The sequence below is a fragment of the Suncus etruscus genome, chromosome 5 (assembly GCF_024139225.1).
Source record: "Suncus etruscus isolate mSunEtr1 chromosome 5, mSunEtr1.pri.cur, whole genome shotgun sequence".
In the NCBI taxonomy this organism is placed as follows: Eukaryota; Metazoa; Chordata; class Mammalia; order Eulipotyphla; family Soricidae; genus Suncus; species Suncus etruscus.
In genome coordinates this window covers 139,262,109-139,282,115 of record NC_064852.1, presented here as the reverse complement: position 1 = coordinate 139,282,115, position 20,007 = coordinate 139,262,109, and positions in this window count along the sequence as shown.

Sequence of the window (20,007 nt, the reverse complement as noted above, 5' to 3'; positions counted from 1 at the left end):
GCATTTCTTATGTAAATTTTATTTGATATATGAATTTTATGCCTATATTAGTTTTTATTAAGTATTTTGCATCTATATTCATGCAGAACATTAGTCTGTAATATTTTTATTTCTTCTAAATGCTTCTATCTTTTTTAATATCAGAATAAAATTACTCTTATACTCTTATTAAATGAATTTAGAATGGTTCCCATATCTTCTTTTTTATGAAAGGAGTGAATAAAATAATGGATGAAAGTGTCCAATATTTGTTTGAATTATCAATGTTAACATTTCATGATACTGAACTTATGGCACCTCATGTCCCAATGTAAATAAAAATCATAAATATTTTTGAATTGTTAAAATGTTTATTTGCTACAACAAACAGAGAAATAAGAGACAGTAATATCTTGAACATAACCTGTCTGTATTCTCTGTGAAAGGTCTTTACAGCAAAATACAAGGCAAAGTTTTATTGATAAACTGTGTAAGAAGCCAAGACACTGACATACACAGCTTTCCTGTTCTTTTCTTTTTATTTTATAAATTTTTATTTAAGCATCATGTTTACAAGCATGTTTGTAATTGGGTTTCAGTCATAAATAGAATACCCCCCTTCACCAGTGCAACATTCCCACCATCAATGCCCCCGCCTCCCCCACCCCTGCTCTTATTCGCGACAGGCATTCTACTTCTCTCATTCTTTAACACTGTCTTGATAGCTGTTAGTGTAGTTATTTCCCTTAACAATGTTCACCACTCTTTGTGGTGAGCTTCAAACTGTGAGCTGGTCCTTCTTGTTTCTTAATGTTGTTTCCCCCAGGATAATTTCATGGAGATCTCAATATTTAAAGCCAAAGGTGAAGGAATCAATCATTTTGGTTTGTTTTTTGGTTTTTGGCTTTTGGGTCACACCTGGCAGCGCTCAGGATTTACTCCTGGCTCTATGCTCAGAAATCCCTCCTGGCAGGCTCGGGGGACCATATGGGATATTGATATTTCAAACCACCATCCTTCTACATGCAAGGCAAAAATGCCCAACCTCCATGCTATCTCTCTTGCCCATTAATCATCTTTTGGAGTTAAAGTGATTATTTAAGGAGAAGAGAATGTAAGAATGGATTCCCAGAAGTATGGATAATGACTATCCAAGAGGGAATACTGCTACTATGTTTTAGATTGAGGAATAAGGATGGACCACATCTAATGGTGAACAAAGCGATCAAGGTCATATCTAGTGGTGATCAATTATTCAAAATTCTGTGTTTCTGGCAGTGGTCAGAAGACTATATGTAATGTAGGGGATAGAAAGAAGGTCAGGCGCATGCAAAGCAAGCATCTTAACTGGCCTACTGTCTTCTTGGACATTTCTGATGTTTTGTTTCTCCTTGTTTACATTTAAAACTTAGGTTTAAAAGAAGTTTCAAACTTCTTGCCTTTTCTATTCTCTCCTATTCTCCTCCACAGATAGGAAAAACACCTTGGTTCGGAGGTCATGTTCATATTTTCCCACTTAAAATAATTTTCATGGTAAGTATAGAACTGACTTGGTGGATCAGAGCAATTGTACGAATTTGTGGGCACTTACCTTCCACAGGGTTAACTTAGGTTCAATTCACAGCATCAATACCATCCCTTCAGCATGATTGGTTTTGGTACTAGTGGCTATGATTTTAATATATTAGAATATTATTATGATTGTACTATGATCTCTGATTTTCTCAGGCATCACCTGAGATTTATGCCTGATCTCTTGGTTGTGACAAAGGAATCAATCTGGTTGCAATTATCTCCACTCTGTCAATTTGATCTTGGAATCATTTTGCCAGAAATTGGGATGATATTCCAGGAAAATTTGTAACCCCAACTTTTGATTCCCATTTTAGTTCATACTCTTATTTCCTCACCCATGTCTTTAACTACGTAATTACCTTACCTTAAATCCCATGGGAAATAAGCGTGGGGAAAGGTCACAGATATTAATCATAGTCACAGTATTTTATTTTATTTGACTCTGTAAAGTCCTAATGGCTGTTGGTCATATATGTTCACATTTTCCTATCTATTCCCATTACTGATAGTTCCTAAGAAAAGATTCAATGTGGTAGGAAAATTTTTGCTTTTACTATAATTGTTTATATTTTAACATAATGAAGGAAATCTATTGTGGGGAAATGACAATAATATAATTGGCAAGATGAGAAAATAGGAATCTCTGACAGTCAGATGTGGTAGTTTTGCACCCTAATTATTTTTATAATATATTTAGAATTCATAGTAATATCCTTTTTTAAAAAATTGCTATTATTTTGGAATCTATTGGTTCTTTGGTTTTAAAAATCAGTTACGTAAGTATTTGTAATGGAAAGCTATCTTTGTACAGTGTGTATGATGTTTGCCTTGGATGTTGCCACCTTGAGTACAGTCCCTGACATCTCCACATGGTCCCTCAAACTTGACAAGATCACCAAGAACAATGTCTAGGCTCAGAGTAAAGAGAAACCCTGAGCACCATATCTAAGGTGACTCCCAAACAAACAAATAAAAAACAAAAAGTTTTGGGTAAATATCAGAACCATATCCAGAAGTTCTTGGAATTGTTCCTGTATTTTATGTTCAGTAATCACTCTTGGAATAGGTCAGGGAACCATAATTTTGTTGTGCCAGAAATTGTACTGGGGTCAGCTGAATGCAAACAAATGCCCTAATCCCATTTCTAGGCCAGGTTTTTTGTTTTCTTTTTTGTTTTAAATTCACCTCTTAATATATTTGGAGTTAGTTTCAACACTAGAAATCAAGATAGCTAAAATATGCTTTATTCTTTTACATATAATATCTAGATTCTATGTTTATACTTAGTAGAAGACAGGACAAATATGTCCATCTGAATTATCTCCAAAGCTGAATTCTACTTCTAATTTGATTTCAGAGAATTTACGATCTTTTATAAATGATTACTAGGATTTATATTACTAGTGTGTTTCTTTTTTTGTTTTAATTTATTGTGAAGAAATAAAAAGCAATGCTTTATTATTTATAGGACAGACTGAATTCACCTTTTATCTAGAATCTTTTCCTTAGATGTTTAAAGAACTTCAAATAAAATTGGCTTGTAAAAAGTAAATAAAAACTGTTATCCAGGAATGCAGACCTAAAATTAAGCCTAATAAAGCATTTAAAGTGAAACAAAAGTGGTGAATTTAAATTTACAATGATGTTCACCACTATATTATGGACTTCAAATATTTTTCCTGTAGCCAACAAAATACCCAAAAGTTCTCTTGATGTTTCATTCTATCTAGTTACTATTTTATTTTGAAAAGAAAAAAATATGTTAGTATCTCCTCCTATACACTCCAAATTGCTTTACTTTCATACATTTATATTTTTGTTATAGTGCTGTGATACCAAAAGTTTTTCAACGTTTTGTTTTTAACATACAATATTCTGGCATTTATTTTAATACTAGTGTCAACTTCCTTTCTTTACCAATATTCACAGATTCCCTCTCAAACGCCCCCACCTGATATTTCTTTATTAATCTTTATTCAGTTTTCAACCAACATGGCTGTATATTTCTAGTAGCAGCTCAAATAATATACAAAATGAATATGTCATTGATTTTAGAATAATTTTTCTATTCTTTTTGCAACTAATGTATAGAATGTACTTATCAAGGTTTGTCATTTTGACTGTAGAGCTACATAATATATCTAACAAACATATATGCAAATTTGATTGAAATAATATCTATGCATATAAGTATTATAAATTTTTATATTTTATTAAAATTAGAATACAATTTATAAACTGATATATTATTTCAAGAGGCTCTTGACTATTTTGGCTTCATATAAATATAATGCCACTCCATAATGTTATTAAAATGGCATACAGCCAGAATTAACATTCATTTCACCCCTTTGTCCAAAATAAATTAGAAACTAGAGTAAGAATGCATTTTTAACTCTTTAAAATAATAGCCTCTGTTTAATAAAAATGTTTATGGATAGTTTTAAAGATGAAATGCATGTTGACCTACGTTTAAAAATCTAACTGTGTTCTCTTATTATTAATAATTATTCCAGCTAAAACTCTAGATTAATTATTATGGAAAGATGCTAGCCATTTGCTATTCTATTTAGAGAATATAATAATAAAAATAATAAATAATCTAAAAATGTTTGAGTGCAAAAAAATAGAATTACTTCTTTCCTGGACACATAGACAGACCAAATAAAAATAGTAGTATTGTAAATGAGTGATATATATACATAATCCTAATATTTATTTGTTCTCTCACTCAATTATACATTGCATATCTGTGTACAGAGACCAGTTATTTAATTCAGGAGCTAAGGTGCTTATATAGCATGCTACTGGCCCAGGTTTGGTTTAATTCCAGGCAAGACATGATTTCTGGAACACTATCAGAGGTCAGGGCTAGCATCAAATAACAGACCTTTAGCACAGTCAAGTATGACACAAAATCCCAAAGAACAAGAAAGTCTGGGGCTGGAGCAGTGGCCCAAGCAGTAAGGCATCTGCCTTGCCTGCACTAGCCTAGGAGGGACCACGGTAGCATCCCTTATGGTCCCCCAATCCAGGAGCGATTTCTGAGCACATCGCCAGGAGTAATCCCTGAGTGTCACTGGGTGTGGCTCAAAAACCAAAAATAAAAGTCCATATATATAAATAAATATATATGCTATCTGTTTATAGATGTTTTTAATTATTTGTGAATTTTATTATATTTCATTTAAGCAGTAGAAAAAATAGCCAGGAATAAGCCCTGATGAATGTAATCCCAAGGGAAAAAAATAAAAAATTAAAAAAATGAAAATATAGGAGGGTAAGTAACAAACATTCTGAATGCAAATTTAGAGTCAATTGGAGTCATTTATTTATACTAAATGACAAAATACAGAGTCTAGAAATCAATTGAACCATGTAAGTAGTTCAAATCACAGAGTTCTAAACTCATCAAATCATGAGCCAATTTATTCATTCTATGTGAATATTACAGATCTCTACATGTATGAAAGTAGTACCTGCTGGAAGGGTTGGAGATCAACCCTTATAAAGACTATAACAAATAAAAATAAAAGCAACAGTTAAATATGTTTAGAGAAAAAACTATTTTGGTTCAAATGTGTCCATATTAATTGTTGTTTGTGAAAATTCAGGTGGAGTTACGAGTTATTGTACCTGAAAATATAAATTAATTTAAATAGACAAAGATTGAAAAATATCAGTCTTAGATTCTGGCATAAATAATTTTCCTATGTTAGAGTTGATCAATTAGATCAATTAGAGTTGGATAATTAGTTGGCCAAGTTTTCAAGTGAAAACCTTAGCTACTGTAGGTTGAAGTATAGAGGAGGGATAGTAATTAAGTTCTCTGTGTATTATGAAGCTTATTTCTAGTGAAGTAAATTGAGATAATGAAGACCTAGTTGAAGACATCATAAAATTGAATAGTCAGTATAGGTTATGTTTTGCTATTGTAGTAGTAAACACCAGTAATAGACGTGAATTTTTTACCTCTGTGTTATATGCCCTGCAATATGCCTCACATGGCCTTTGCTCAAGTCCTAAATTGACAGTACAATCTCTACCTGCAACATTTCTGCTTATCTTGGAAAAGTATGGTAACTTTTGTGCTCTTTTTTTTTAACATTTTCTCCATTTTTTAAAGCTAAAGCAACCACATTGTTCTAAGTAGACTAGTGATATAAAAGTCTCACAGGTAAGTTGTAAATATAAAAATATTAATGAAGTGACTATAAAATTAAGGACTAATATAACTTAGATTGATTTTGTAGAAAAAGGAAAATGGATGAAATAAAAAAACTTACCTTCATAACTAAGGATGTCTTTCTAGAAAACCAGAATAAAATTGGGGTGGGGAATAAGAGAAGAAGGAAAAGCTGATATGAAAATATCATATATAGGTGTTAGCTGCACCCTGTGTATTTTCATTGTCTGTTAACATATCTTTGGATATATAAACATATCTTTTGGATAGATGTATCCACAATGTTTATTGGAATACCTAGAAGAAAAAAAAGACAAAATATATATGACCGTCTCTCTCACAATGACTAAAGTTGACATCAAGTGAATAAGAATACAGTGTATGTTTCATCTGAAGTTAGTACTGATATAGGATATCTCGTAAAACATTATGGTATAGAACTTATCAAACAAGTGAAACATTGGTTTTTATATTTATAGAATGTATAGTGAAGATATTTCAAAAAGTTATGAAGGGGTTAAAATGTATCATGAATATGTAAGGAAAATATTTCACTGGTAAAGAAATAGAAATTGTAAAAAAACACTACTGAATACCTGGCATATACTGGGAACTTAAACTATAATTCTTTCAGAAAGTAAAGTTATAAAATTCAAGGTCAGTTATAAAAAGGGAACAGATCTTGTAGATCCCTGCAGATAACTGTAAAGATTTAGGTTTTTGTCCAGGTGAATGTAAGTAGAAGAATATTTTATAATTTAAAAAGATTTCTTGAGTTGCTGTGTTTTAAAAGGTTCTATAAAGGCCATTTCAAAATTAGAGAGACCAATTCCATGTTGCAACAACATGAAAAATGATGAGAAAATACAAACATCTAACAATGTGGCAGTAGTAGACATACTGAAATTATTTAATATGTGGATATATTATGAGAGTATTATACTTGATTTTGTTGATTAAATTCTTGGTGAAATGCAAAAAATATATCACATACATTATTCAAAAGATGGAGTTACCATTAGTCAAGCAAGGTTCAAGAGGCTTTCTAGACATCTCAACTGAGATAAATGAAAAATAAATTTAAAAAATAGTCGAACATAGAGCATAAAGAGTGAGAATAAATTATGTTTGTCAGGATGTTTGAGGAGATAGAAAAAATATTGACATGCAGCTTAAAATTATTATTTGATTTTTGATTTTCATTGAGAATCAAATGTAAACTCCCCTGGCATCACATATGGTCCCCCCCAAGCCAGGAGCAATTTCTGAGCGCATAGACAGGAGTAACCCCTGAGCGTCACCAGATGTGGCCAAAAAAACAAAAAATATATAGAGATGCTAAATATTCATTTTTATTATGACTGTCAGAGCTGTTGAATTAGCTAAAGCTATTTTGTTTGCTTTTGTTTTGGGGCCACACCGGTGACGCTCACGGGTTACTCCTGACTATGTGCTCAGAAATTGCTCCTGGCTTGGGAGACCATATGGGATGCTGGGGGATCAAACCGTGGTCTGTCCTAGGTCAGCCGCATGCAAGGCAAATGCCGTACCACTGCGCCACCACTCCGACCCCAGTTAAGGCTCTTTAGATAAATACAAATATATTAGTTTGAACACAGACCACAATAAATCATTAAAACTTCTTCATCATAATATAAAAATATGCAGTTGGTATGAATCATGCCAAATAAGATTACATCATAGTTATGAAAGATATTTTAGCTCAAATTTATATTATTTTTATTGCTTATTTGAATCTTTTCCTTTTTTATTTCATCACACCTTTGCTCATATAACATAAATATAAATAGGGGCCAGAGCTGTGGCACAGGCAGTAGGGCATTTGCCTTGCACTTACTAACTCAGGAGAGACCGTGGTTAGATCCTCTGGCATCCCTTATGGTCCTCCAAGCCAGGGGTGATTTCTGAGCACCCCTAAGCATCACCAGGTGTTGTCCCAAAACAATATACGTATATATACATATATACATATATATATACATATATACATACATATATATATACATACACACACACAAGGCTTACTTGTCATTTCGGAAAATTTTTGTTTACTATATCTCTCAATTCATTCCCTGTAATGAAGCCAACTTTGGCCAAAGATGCTGTTTTTGTATTGTTTGGTTTAAATCCAGGTTCAGAACATTACACCAAAAAATTTTTAATATATGAGCTTTTAATATAACTAAGAAATAAAATAATTTATCTCTGATGCAGGGTGCTTGTACCTTTTGCTAGCATAAATGAAAATGAAGCAGGATATTTGGTAGGTTGTATTCTTAGAAAATATCTAGAACCTACAAGTTTTAAATGGTAATTTCTCTTTTTAATATAGCCCTAAAAAAATTAAATGACTTATCTTTTTATTGACATTTGAGGTTCACATGCCTTAGAGTGAGCTTCTGATATGAGTGTTAGGAGGGGTGTACTTCTTTGTTACATAATAATAAGAATACTTAAACCAGAACAGTAATCCCAGTTCACAAAGATCTTCAGTCCTCATTGGACTAAACAATGAGCAATGTTTGTAGATAAACAATATTATCACTTTTCTAGTTTTCCCAATGCTCTTTCCTGAGTCATAATCACTGGGATCTTGGAAATCCTCTACTATTCACCTTTGAGTGGGCACTCAAATCTTTGATTGGGCACTCTTACATTAAGTTTAGTCTCCATTGAAAAAATATTATTTAGAAGTAGATCAATGTTTATCTTTCATAATGTGCAGAGTATGTCTTATATACTCACCATTTTAGGAGCAATTAAGATCTTTGGATTCAGTGGGATATCTATAACACAAACTTCTGAGTAAGTTTTTTTTTTTAACCTTAAAACTAACTCTAGAACCTTAATTTCATTAATAGCTGAATGAAGTTAGAAAGTTGTTAATGTCCTTGAAGATCTCATGACACATCTCTCATCTAAATCTTGAGTCGGACTCTCCTGATCTTGTCTTTCATCCTCAACGCTGAATTGTGCAAAGATGGTCAATGTTTCAAGAAGAGGATGTCAAGGACATATCGTCAATGCTAGTTTTTGAAATAGATGGAAATTTAAAATGTAATAATCTCATTCTTGTATTAGTATATTCAAATAACTTTCTCCATACAATATTATAGAACAAATTACCAGCTATAGTTTGGTATTTGAGATTGGACTAAAGGCTGCTGGAAACAACTTGCATAGAGCATAAAAGTGTTTAACTATACTCTACTTTATCAAACAATATGCAGGTACATGAACACACAGGCTCACAAATCGCAAACTAATAGTTTTGATTAATTCATCTTATTTTCTAAATCTAATAATATTGAGAAGCATATCACAAATAATTCTAGCAAATTTTGTAAGTTAAACTCTTAGAAACTCTATTCCTAGTTTCTCTTAGTAAAAATCATGGGATTGTTATAAATGGCTCACTTGTACGCTGTTTTATGAAAGTTAAGTAATAATTATTTTCTCAGAGATAGGCAATGAAAGCATTATTATTGCAAGAATCCAAAATTACGATTTCATCTAATTTGTCTCTGTTTCAAAAAATCTGAATTATGGATGAAATAGGGCAGCTTGTTAATATTGACTCTTCTAACAGGATTAGTTGAAATGAAAATTTGAATGAAAATAAAAGTAGTATAATATTTAAAATTAATATTATTCTCTCAGATATCACATGCATCGATATAAATTGATATCTTGTTGTAGATTAGAAATTGAAAACTGTAATTTATTAATCTAGTTTTTAAAAAAGAATAATTAATAGCAAATAGTTTATCTCAATGATAGATGTAAAGAATATAAGGTTCTTCAATTATAGTATGCAGGTTGACATGTCTACCCAAAATTAAATATTTCTAATGTAGGTTCTGAAAATATAGAACACCATATTGATGTATCTACCCCGTCTTTAGGAATATCAGAATATGATATACTAAGAAGCTGGTTGTTTACAGATGTAATTAGCTGACTTCAGGCGGATTAGAATAAGCACTAAATTTAATAACTAGTATATTCTAAGAAAGGTGTAATCAGGTACTGAGAGACACCTGGGGGAATTCCATGTGACGGTAAAGGCAAAGATCGAAATGATGACTATAATTAAAGGAAGACTAAGGACAGCTGGCAACTATCAGAAGCTAGGGAAAAAAACAGAGAACAAATTGTACGAAGAGCCTCCAGGAGAAATCAACCCTGCTGTTACTGTGATTTTATTTATTTGGCTTGTTGAACAGTGAGAGAATACCTTTCCATTATTTAAAGCCAGATAATTTATAATACTTTGTGGAAGCAGCTCTAGTAAACAAACATAACTAAGGAAATTAAAATTGGCCTTCTGGAAAAAAGAAAAAAATTGTGGGCAATTCAACACAAAATATGATTATAAGTAATCTGCTTACTAATCTACTTAAGTATCTGTATTTTCTTATCTAAGGAGAACTAACTAACATTTTGTTATAGTTAAAATCTAGTCATTGAGAAAGAATAGGTTCTCAGTCCCCTATCTGGGTTTTCCATTAATTTATTTAGTTCTCTTATTAGTACCATCAATAGCAGTTTTAGTGTTACCCTTATCATCATCTTCAAAAACATGACAACATATGTCAACTAATTAAGTACTTTATTTAGTTAGCATAATTTTAGATGTATGTTTTTTGTCATAAAGGACATAAAGTCATAAAGGACATAGTACTTTATTTAGTTAGCATAATTTTAGATGTATGTTTTTTGTCATAAAGGACATAAAGAACTGGCAAATATTGAATGAGCACCTAAATAATTAAGAGTGTACTTCTCTCCTTAAATCATTTGTAGGAAACGTCATGACAAATTAATGTTCTTTTTAACCAGATTATTTCTACCATGGGCACTTAGCCAATTCTATGGGAATGTCAATAATGTTATTGAATTAGCCATCTACAATGAATCAGATTATCTGAGAATGATGGTTAACATTGCCAACCAAGCAACTGTCATTTAAAAATATTTTATGAATAATTTTTATAGTAAGAGTGAGATAAGTAGATCCAGCCTCAGACAATGTAGGACAAATAAGTTAAATTAAAAGTTTCATTGTTTTCCTTAATTTTTAATCTGTTTTCAACACATGGATCTCTTAATCTCAGACACATTTATCTCATACTCACATTTCTCCTATATCATCAAGTCATTTTTGCAAACTGCCTGATACCCTGCAAAATTTTAGAGGGTGTGAAAGTGCAAAATAAGAAGTAAAGTGTGAAAAGAAGAAAATTAAATCTAGCTTTCATGTATAAAGACAACAGTAATACTTCTTTGTTCCCATAGGTGAAAGGCTCTTTCGCAAATTTTTATTTAAGTCAAATAAATTAGATACACTGGTCATTATTTCAAAATTTATTCTTAATTCTGCTGATTGAAAATTTTATATCAAATAAAAGATTCATTGTAAGATAGGCCAATAGTCAGAAAAATTTGTGCATATACTGTATTTTATCATATTAAAATTTTAACTATATATGCGTCCTCAACATATTAAAGGATTCCAGGGTAAGCATTACACTAACTTAAATTCAGGGACAATTTTTGTTGGTCAAAAATCAGATATGGAGTTTGGGATGCAATTAAAGCACGTGTTTCAAGAGATAAAACTGTAACAAAATTTCACCAAAATTATTGTATAAATACTTAAAAATGTAACTGCATAAGATAAAATCAGGTATATTTTTAAACACTTGAAGGTTTGATAAAATTTTAGGATAAAATAATTATCAAAAGTTATTAAATCATATTTCCATGTTTATGTCAGAATATGGGGATACTTCTCTTCAGAGCAGGCTAAACAATATTTGGTCATGTCTTGTACAGTATCTATGAATCTCTATCTTAGCCCTGGTTTTAGTAGATACTTTTAAAAACTTAAAATCACCTTTTTAATCAATGACCTTTCAAATGTATGATTTTATTTTTAATTGTTTAACCACTGATTTGCACAACTCTTTATGTTCAATATTACATATTCACTGTTATAGTGTGATAGATGTATGCTGAAACTCCACATTTCACTTACAAGAAAAATAGTTTAGTGTATGTAAGTAAATTATATCACATGGATTTAGAAATTCTTAGCCAAAATTTAATTCTGAACAAAAAAATTTTAGCAACGGCATGAACCATATGTTCTGGTGAAGACAATGAGAAGTCACTGAAAACTTAAAAATAGATATAACATTGCAGACATTTTCTCTATTTTCTAAATACTAAAAGAGAATTTTTCTGACACTGTTCTTGAAAAATGTGAAGAAATTTAAAAGAAATCTTCATGTGAAACATTTTTTTATAAAAATTTCTAAAAAATCTATCCCCTTTTTCATTCTCTAATATGAATTCTATTTTGAATAAAGTTAACTTTCATATTGCTTATATCTTTGCATGAGTGCCTCAATTGATAGAAATAATTAGGTAACCTGTTATGTTCAGTGGTTGCTGGAAGGGAGTTCAAGGGTGGTGGGACTCAATTGATGGATCCCAGAGTTTTCTAGAACTCTGGATCACTCCTGGTTTGATCAAGAGACTATGGGATGCCAGGGATCAAACTTAGTTACATGCAAGGCAAGTACCTTCACTCCTATATTATCTCTTCTTCCTAGACAGTCTCTTTAGAACACTATGTGGATTTTCTCTAGGAATTTCTGTGCTCTTTTGTAGAGTCTAATTATTATTTATTTATTTATTTTCTCTCAACTTGGAAAACTGGAAAATTTAATACCGATTTGCAATTGATTAGAGACTGATTTCTAGATGACTATCACTTTGTAATATACTCATACTTTAGTCTATATATTTATCTATCTAATGAATCTAAATGAGAAAGCACTCTGGATTTCTTCTTTTAAAGAAACTAATTTCTTCATAAATTCATCAGCCTTTTATCTCATGTAAACTTAATTTTTTTTCACAAAGACTTGTTCATCAAATAGCTCCATGAAGGTTAAGACTTAAGCATATGCATATAGGGATGCCAAGAACATTCTGAGTCAGACTTCTGTCTCAATTTCTACATAAATAAAGTTTCTAACAGGCGATTCATAATTTTGGTAGTGATTTATCACAAAATGAACTGAAATTTATACAAGAATAGATATCTAACAGAAAAGCACCGGAGGGAATTTACTATTAATAAAAATTATATTTACAGAGCCCTTGTAGATACAGATACATGATAGTCATATTGCATTGAATATGAATGTATGATTTAATTTTTGTATGATTTAAATCTCAGCAATTCTGTATATTTCTTATCTTGATTTAGTATACGACCATAGTACTTATCATAAACTTTGGTTAACTTTACAAAGAAATCAATTTTTGTGTCTTTTTCTTTTTTTTTTTTTGGGCCCTGGTGGTGCTCAAGGGTTACTCAATTTTTTTTTTTTTTTTTTTTGGTTTTTGGTTTTTGGGCCACACCCTGTGACGCTCAGGGGTTACTCCTGGCTATGCGCTCAGAAGTTGCTCCTGGCTTCTTGGGGGACCATATGGGGCGCCGGGGGATCGAATCGCGGTCCGTACTAGGCTAGCGCAGGCAAGGCAGGCACCTTACCTCCAGCGCCACCGCCCGGCCCCGGGTTACTCAATTTTTAAAGAACAAAAATATTGCAGAAATATTTTCTTTCATCCACATAGTGTAACATATAAAGTCAACCTCAGCACAGGTGCTTTTGGTTTCCATGAATACAATTTTTATTTTCTTTTCACACCAATGTCATCATACTGTCTGTGTGTTTGTAGAAATAAAAGTCAGAATAAAGTAAAGTGGAATGTAATGAAAGTAATTAACTATCAAAGGTTTATGTCACTACCTGCAAAAGGAAGCACGCACCAGATGTGGCTTTGGCTTTTCTAGTGCAATGCCTAATTTTCCTCCCAAGAATTATCTGCCAGAAGGCCCGTTAGAGAAGTCAATCATTGACCCTTTGAGTGGAATTAGTGGCTATAATTCTGACACAGCTGTGACATTACATTTTCTCTTTTCCTTTTATTTGATTTTTATCTTCTTTTCTACTACAGAAATTCGGTCTTACCTTTTCTACACTCACAAAGAAATTTCAGTACCAAAGCCCTCCAAAAGCTCCCCCTGGCTAGTTTATTTGTGACTTTTACTTCAAGTATAACCTGGCAGCAGCAGCTTGTTTTTCTCGGTCTATCTTCATGATAGTAAACAATTATTTCCGTCCCCCAAAAAATCCATTTTCCGGCCACTGCAAATACATTTCTTCCAAAGCCTATGTCTCCTCCTGGTTTCTTAAAAAAAAAAAAAAATACTTTTTTGCTAAACCAAAAACATCTCTAGCTCTTGTTTCACAGCCCTCTAGCAGGGCTCTTTCTCACTTACCTCAGGTAGTTATTTGATATGTAGATTCTAGGGTCCGGTACCATTGTGTTGCCCCTCCTGGCTCTCCTCTGCTCTTTGTTTTCCCTGAAGACACCTTGCATACCAGAGTTTGTGCTTAAAATGTCATCAGCTGAACAGTAAAATTTGTCTCTAGTTTCATGGACATGGGTCCCCATACAATGCATTTTGTGTGGTCTCCTTTATTTCATATTTCATATTCTTACGCTTGTGCTCCTGCTTTCTCCCCGTAAAGGTTCTCGAACCCTACGAAGGTTTTGCTTAGGGACACAACACGTCCGCAGCAGGTTTATGAAAAAAGTTAACTTTAACATAATTTAAAGTTAAGTCTGGATTCTATAGAGAAAACAATGGTGAATGAATTTAGGTGCTGTTCATGCTGCATAGAGTTATATAATTTAAGGGTATTGCCTATTGGGAAAAGGGCAAAATAAATTTAGGGTGGTGCTGCTGCTTATCAAAGAAATGACTTTTAAAATTATTAGGTACTTTGAATATTCATCTATTATAAAAAGGGAAAATGTGTCTATCGTAGAAAAGAAAAAATATTGAACAAATCTGAAATAAGTGCATTTGCACTGAGCTTATATTTATTAATGGCATTCCAAGAAAAATAATCAGCTGAAGTGCATTTCTTAATTTTTAATGGAATAAAATATTAAGATTCAAAATAATTAAGAAAAGTTTAATATGATTTTAAATATTATTAAAATGCATTTAGTAAATACAAACTTAAAATGCATAAGGAAAAATAGTAATACATTAAATATCTAAATTTAATAATGTATTAAATATCTAAATAGTAACCTACTAACTATTTTACTATTTTAATTATCTAATTTGAAAAAAATAATAATTTAATTATCTTACTGTAAATGTCTTATTTTTGCTCTCTCATCATATTCACATTTTTTCTGCCTAAATATTTAAGTAGAAAATTGTTCATTCATTTTGTAATATATGTGATACAAGACTTGTACATAGTAAAAATACCTTTTCTGATAAAAATGTTTAAGGAAAATTTGTTTTTCTATATTTAAAATGACTAATTCAATAATAATCTGTTGAAAAAAATTCCAATCTATTTTATAGAAGAAAACAATTTATGAGATGGCCAGGAAAAAACTAGGAACCTTTTGAAGGGTAATGAATAGGTTAAGACCAACATTTTAAATATAATTTCTGGGTGGTAGGCAGGTTTTGGGTTTTTAAACCACAGTCAAACAATGCTCAGAACTTACTTTAGACTTCGTTTGAAGTTGTTCTCAAATTTCAAATTTTGACTCTGTTTGCAAATTGAACCATGTGAAGTGCTGCAAATCAAACCAGCATGTATCTATACCATACAACCACTTTACTATCTCTCCAAATCAAAATTAAATATCTTTCACCTTCCCTCCATCTTTCCTACCTTGATAAAGTCAGTTTTGTTATCTGAGTTTAAATCTTTCTTTTCATTGCCCATCATCAATTTCCTGGCTTTTTAATATAGAATATACCTATGAGATCACTTGGTTTTTGTCTTTATCTACCTTTATTCTGTCCATCTTATAAAAGATGAGAATATTTTAGTTTGAGTTATAGTTGAGTTGTAATCATTGTGTGAACACCAAAATTTCTCTTTCACACTTTTGAACATGCCACTAGTGCATAGCAATATGATTTCAAGGAGTACAATAATATAAAAATTACATAAAAACAAATTTGGTGAAATGTGCAGAAGAAACAGTAATTTAGGTTTATAAAAAATGACACTTGGATTGTTGGGACTGACATTCTCATATCAGCAAAGTTTAGAGATATAAAAATATGACCCACTTGAATTTTATATTCCCTACCTAACTTCCTTGTTCATTATGCTTTCAATTATATTTTGTATCAGTCTATTTCTATTTTTTTTTGTTTTCAGCTTCTTCAATTACTTCACCTCTTATCTACTCATTTTTATACTTACAACTCAACATTTTATACAGCATAATTTTTTTTATTGACTCAGCTGTTGTTGGAACCTTGAGTGATTTCCAGATTTTGGACATTGTCAATGGTGGTGCATTTAATATAGTACGTATGTATTTTTTCAAATTAGAATTCTATGTTCTTGGGATAAATTCAAAGGAATATAATTTATCTTTTATGATATTTCCAATTTTGCTTTATGCATGGTTTGTTTTGAGAAGTCTCTTGCTATTCTCCATAGTGACTGGACCAGTTCACATACCCACTAACTAGTGAATAAAGATTCCCTTTTCTCCAAGAAATGCTGATTCTTTCTGTCTTTCAGGATATGGCTTTCTCACTTGCATAATGTTCTGATTTAATATCCTTTTTCCTCCCTCTGGTAATAAGCAATGAAGAGCACTATTTTACATGCCTGTTGGCAATCAATGTATTTGGAAGAGTTTTTTTTTAACTCTTTTAAACACTCCATTTTAACTCTTTTAAACATTTCATTTTAAATACCAGTTTGCAATATTTTTTATTGTAAGCAATGTGAATTTCAAGTATTTCACAGTTATATTTATGGTATATAAAAAGTGAGAGTGAATTAGGGCCATTCCCACCACCAGTGTTGCCTCCTTTTGCCCCTGTTCCCAGCATGCATCCCATACCTTCCCCTTTGCCCCCTAGACTGCTAGTGTAACAGGTTCCCTTTGTATATCACCTGTTGTAAATCTTGATACTATTGTCCTTGACTTTAGGTTTGGTATTTCAGCCTAATCATTGTTTATTTCCACTCAATATTTATGCGACTGTTTGCTCATGCTACCTTCCACGTTTTACTCTCAATTTAAGAGGCAGAACATGATGATTCAAGTTCTGTGGTTCTTTTGGGATAAAAAAAAAAAAAACTGAGAGGAGTTCGTCTAGGAACTATCAATATCAATTTAAAAGAAGAAAGGGGTGAAGGAGAAGAAATGACAATATATACAACAGTCACATTAAACAACAACAACAAAAAAGAAAAAAGGGGAAGGAGGGCTGGTGTGGCAAGGTTGTGTGTGTGTGTGTTTATTGTGCCAGAAATCATTCTGCTCAGTTGTTACTGACAAAATCAGTCCTCTGTAATTGGAAATCATGGTATTTTCACAGGTCATAGGACAAAGTCTAGGATAGTCTTCCTTTATGGTTCTAGAAGTTCTGCTTTAACAAGGTTGTTGTAATCAGTCTTCTCTAATTAGTGATCTTTGTTTTTACACAGGTCCTAGGACAAAGCTTAGGATGTAGTGTTTCCTTATGGTTCAAGAAGTTCTGCTCAGTCGCAGTTGTCAAAGTCAGACCCCTGGAATTAGAAATCTTGGTTTTTGTTCAAATCCTAGGCCAAAGATTAGGCTAGGGATTTTATTATTGGACCCAGGAAAAGTTCTGCCCAGTTGCAATTGTCAGAGTTAGTCTTCTGTAATTTATGATCTTTGTTTTTGCGCATATCAAGGCCGGAGTGTCTTCTGATTTCATCTTAGCATTAGGTGATGTATACAAATTCACTCCCACATACAGACAGCCATTGGAGATTTTTTCATGAGTTGTTGTTGGAGGCCTGACCCTCATAGGATAGGTCTGAACATGTAAGAAATAATTGAATTAAGAAAAGATAAATAGCTAATATATGGATTCAGAGGGAAAGGAAAAAGAAAGAGGGGAAAAAAGAAAAAATAAGTAAAAATAAAAAATTGAGCCAGTGCCTTGGAGTAGAAAATTTTTCCAATTTCTAGGTACTTCATCAGTGACAGGGTTGAACTTTTGGTAAATGAAGCTTTCAGGGTTAGACTGTGGATAGAGCACACAATATTTTTTGTTTTTGTTTTTGGGTCACACCTGGCAGAGCTCAAGAGTTACTCCTGGCTCTATATTCAAAATTTGCCCCTTAAGACACCAGGAACCATATGGGATGACTGGATTTGAACCACTGTCCTTCTGCATCCATGCTATCTCTCCGGCCCTGAGCATACAATTTTAAGAATTTCAAAAATACATAAAATTTAATGAAGCACTTGAGTATCCAGAACTATGGCTATAGTTAACAGGAAGCCATAAAATTTATTTTATAGGTATTTATAAATTTTATATTTCTTTGTAGAAAATGTATTTAATTTCTTAATTTCCTCAAAATACTGAATAAATAGTTCTTTTGGGGGGGTCTTACCTAGTGGTTCTCAGGGCTTACTCATGGCACACTCCACTCCTGGCTCTTTACTCTCTTACTTTTGGATCTCCACACTAATAACACATGACAGGATCAGAGGACCATATGGGATACAGGATATTGAGCCTGGCCAGAAAATTGCAATGCACACAGTAGTATCCTCCCCTGAATCACTATATTTTTGTTTCACCTTATTATAGAGGTTTTGCTTTTAACCAAAAATATTATAGTAATTTGGTTTGTTTCATCATTTTAGCTATATTTCTTTCTCCTTTTTCTCAAAATTTGACTTTAATCTTAGTATTTAATACCTTAATGGTAGTGCTAGCTTGAACAATTGGACATATTAATTTTTCTCCCTATATTCACATGCCTTTACAATGTCATTTCATAAGACCTTTCAATGGTTCAAAAAACCTAACTTTACTTTGCCTATTCTATTACATTTTTACTCTTTTATTTTTTTATTCTATTCTATAACTTTTAAATGGAAAGTTATATCAAATTCAGAGCAGTGGCGCAAGCAGTAGGGCATTTGCCTTGCATGCGCTGATCTAGGACGGACCACAGTCAAATCTCCTGGTATCCCATATGGTCCCCTAAGCCAGAAGCAATTTCTGAGTAACTGGGGTAACCACTGAGCTCACTGCATGTGGCCCCAAATCAATCAATAAATAAATTAATTAATTAATTAATTAAAAATTATAAGACTAGTAAAATGCTTTTATTCTCTGTGTAAGCAAGTAACTATAAAATTTTGATTATATTGCGATTCAAATTATAGTTCTTTGGGTTATATTAAATGTGTGTTTCATCAGTATATTTATCATTTTGATCAGTTTTTATTTTATATACAAATTCCAAAAACTTTAGATATATCAATTTTCAATAAAAGTCTAGCAATTATTATTTTATTGGAAAACCTTATTTCTCTTTTAGTTATGAATGATACATAAAATTCTTAAATACTTTGGTGCCAAGGCATACCTAAGTTTTTAGGGGGGCTCAGTCCACCAGATGTATCCTCAGATTTTCCTGGTGGGTAAAACTAATTGAACCCCACAGGGTTCTTCAAAAGGCACACTATGGGTGCCTTTTTCCCCTGTGTGATGGTTGAGAAATTTCCAAAGATGTCCGGCATTACAATTTTAGCCAGTATTTGACTATCTCTCCTTTGTACATATCAGGCAAAGTAATGGCATATATCAAATAATTTGGCTCAGAAAATTCCAGCACAAAAGTTTATTTGAGAACCCCTTTTCTGGATAATAGCCAGCCCTAAAAGCAAAGGCAATATTTTTCTCTATTTTTCAAATATTCCTTTGCAGCTGCATTTTCTGGAAATCAAGGGTGTAACCGAAATGCAGATCCTGGCTATTGACTATATACCCTCCTTTAGAAATAGGGAAACTCATTTTTGGTGAGTTGGCTCCTCCCATTACTTCACCTCTAAAACAGGGGTCTTAAACTCAATTTATCTGGGGGCTGCAGGAGGCAAAGTCGAGGTGACGCAGTGCCGCATAAAGGATTTCACAAAAAAGTCCTCAAAGTCATTATTAACAGTTTTAATTATTTCTTCTGAACATGAATAGAACATTGAGTATAGATCATGCACAGTTCTTCAGAATATGGCATCTATTGCCTATTCCTTGTTGCCAGAGACTTGGCAGCGCTTCTTCTCACAAATCTGAACCACATTAGGCTTTAGAGGGAAGCATTTGAGAC